The sequence below is a fragment of the Aplysia californica genome, unplaced genomic scaffold (genome assembly GCF_000002075.1).
Source record: "Aplysia californica isolate F4 #8 unplaced genomic scaffold, AplCal3.0 scaffold00120, whole genome shotgun sequence".
Taxonomy (NCBI): domain Eukaryota; kingdom Metazoa; phylum Mollusca; class Gastropoda; order Aplysiida; family Aplysiidae; genus Aplysia; species Aplysia californica.
In genome coordinates, this window is record NW_004797390.1 from 999,560 (window position 1) to 1,002,399 (window position 2,840).

Sequence of the window (2,840 nt, forward strand, 5' to 3'; positions counted from 1 at the left end):
AGCAGCAGCAGCAGCAGCAGCATTCTCATGGCGTTTTAAAGTTTTAAAAAAATATACTTGAGACTTGAATAGGGTTGGTCACGTGTTTAAGCAGATGTTCGTATAGGTCTGGATGTTCAACGTTTCGCCAATAAGGTTTCATCAGGAACATAGTACATGTATCTGAGAAGAAAAATAAGAGTGATGAAGCCATAGTGACAAAGCGTTCACACTAAGTTACGTATTGGTACAATTTGGACAATATCGGAAAGAGTCGAAGCTCGGAAAAAGAAAAGCTAACTCTTTACTGCCATGGTCCTGGCTGAGCGTCACACATAGTGTTGAAAGCTCACGCAGAACTCATCATCATCATCATCATCATCATCATCATCATCATCATCATCATCATCATCAATAAGTCCTATATCTGAAATAGAACCTGGCGATCAAACCTTATCAATCACAATTTCTGTTCGGATGCTCTCGAACACCGAATCCTAGCTAGATTCTCCCCGTCACCCGCATATAATATAGATATAGATTCTTCTGTTCTTCAATACATCCCCCCCCCCTCTTATACAGCGAATAGAGGTACACATACATACGAACATACAAACACCACATACACACAAACACAGACACATCTACAGATAGCCACACATACCCAAACACACCCACTCCCACATACAGGCACGTATACAACATCATCATCATCTGGTGCCTTGCCGACTGGCGTGGGCGACCATGGACCTCCACATCCCTCTGTCCAGCGTTGCAGCAATGGTGTCTGTTGTTCTTGCTGTTCCCAGCCATGTTGTCAACTTGTCCAGTAACTTTTCCATCTGTCTGCCTCTGCCTCTCTTTCCATCAAACTTGCCTGTTGTCACAATATTCTCCTATGCTTCTTTCCGCATTGTGTGTCCTGTGAAATTTGCCTGTCGCTTTCGTATAATATTTGTCATAAGCTGTCGTCTGCAATTTGCTTCAACCAAGACTTCTTCATTTGTTTTTCTAGCTGTCCGTATACAACTTACATTTATAATACAAACATAAACAGGCACACTCGAAAAATAATGACACTGTATTGGTGAAAGAATTTAAAATCTTCTCTAAACCAGAAGGGTAATAAATGTAACGTAAGATATTTTCACGTACACATATTTTAAAAAAACAAAGAAAGGGAAGTGAAACTAAATAAAGGCTCATCGGCAACTGAATTTACAAATGAAATAATCGGCGTCTTCGTCATTAAGCATACATTTACAATAGAGAGACTGTTATCAATTTGAAGTCACGGTCCGAAGAAAACAGAAAATCTACGGTTTATTTTTGTCTTTTCGCTTTCCTTTTCTACTTTCTTGTGCAGTGTGCTATGGAACCTCTATCTAATTTTGTTCCAAGAGTTGTGCGCGCGTATGTGTCTGCATGCGCGCGCGCGCGTGTGTGTGTGAGAGAGAGAGAGAAAGAGAGTGAGAGTGAGAGAGAGAGAGAGAGAGAGAGAGAGAGAGAGAGAGAGAGAGAGAGTATAAAGTTTGATACCCTATCAGAGAAGGCAGCTTGGTTCAGATCTAAAAAAAAACCCCGACGTCCAAGAGACCAGAGGGAAGTATTTTAACTGCCAAAAATTGCAAGATCTGTTCTCTGTCGTTGATCCCAACAGAATTTTCGATTTTATGAAGACCATTGGCCTTTACAACAAATTGTAGATAGCGTTACTAAAAAAAAAAAAAAATTTAAAGAGTAATTTTAAAACCCAGATTTTACCACAAATTTTGAACATTTCAATCGAATTATTGACATCAACCAAACCGTGCTGGGAGTTGTAAATGCAACCAACTTGTGTTTCGGGTGCTCACATACATAACCTTATGCAATTGGAAGCGCCGTAAAACTCTCAATAAAACAAACAAAACGACACCATAGTAATACAATAATATACTTTTTCTGTATTTCAGCCAAGCCACCTCTGGGACGGGAATTTGCACCAAAGAGTCTACATAACAAGAGGGTCCACTCTTCTCTTTGAGCAAATTAAAAAAGTGTCCTCAAAATTCGGTGGCGCCCTCTTCGCAAATGCTCACCCTTTGCGAACAGTGTTACCCTACTTGTGTTAAAAAAATCGAAGTGACAAGTTTTTGAATAAATAAGAATTAAAATTTCGAAAGAACGCTTTTTTTTAAATGGTTGCGCTGACAAAAAAACCTCTTCCGAAGGAAAGGGTGACTGTTTTCTTCGTTTAATTTGACTTTAGAATGAGAGGCGAGAGGTCATTAAAAAAAAAACAACAACCTGAAACTCCGCACTGAACGAGCCAGAACAGCTGATGAACAGCAGTCGATCTGCACACGCAAGGAGTTGCTATTCCTATTCTTCTTCTGGAGAAATGAAAGACAGCTTCAAAACAGACTGCAGCGCCATCTGAAGCAAAGAGCGGACTTCCGGCGGACACTTTTTTGGCTGAGTGGACCATCTTGTTATGTGTACCATATTATTTGTTTGCACCCGTTCTTTCTCATGGTATTAATTCTCTTTAAGCATTTAGATAGATACCGAAGAGAATCAAAATTGTTTCAGATGGTCACCCATTCGCTACCTTAGAATTACAAGGTTCTATCAGAGAATTTACAGTAATATTACTGTAAACCCTCTCTGGTTCTATCTGCTCAGTATCTAGTTTAGAGAAATTTGATCTTTAAAAGTTTGAATTTCACAACATGTCAAGCTTTTTCGTATGTAATTCTTTAAAATATGTTGACATTAATAGGCCTAACGATTTTGATAGAGAAGGAAGAACATAATATTTTGGTTTTGACCTCATGGTCAAATGTAAAAAGAAAGTGCAAAGGGTTGAGGTGGCGGGG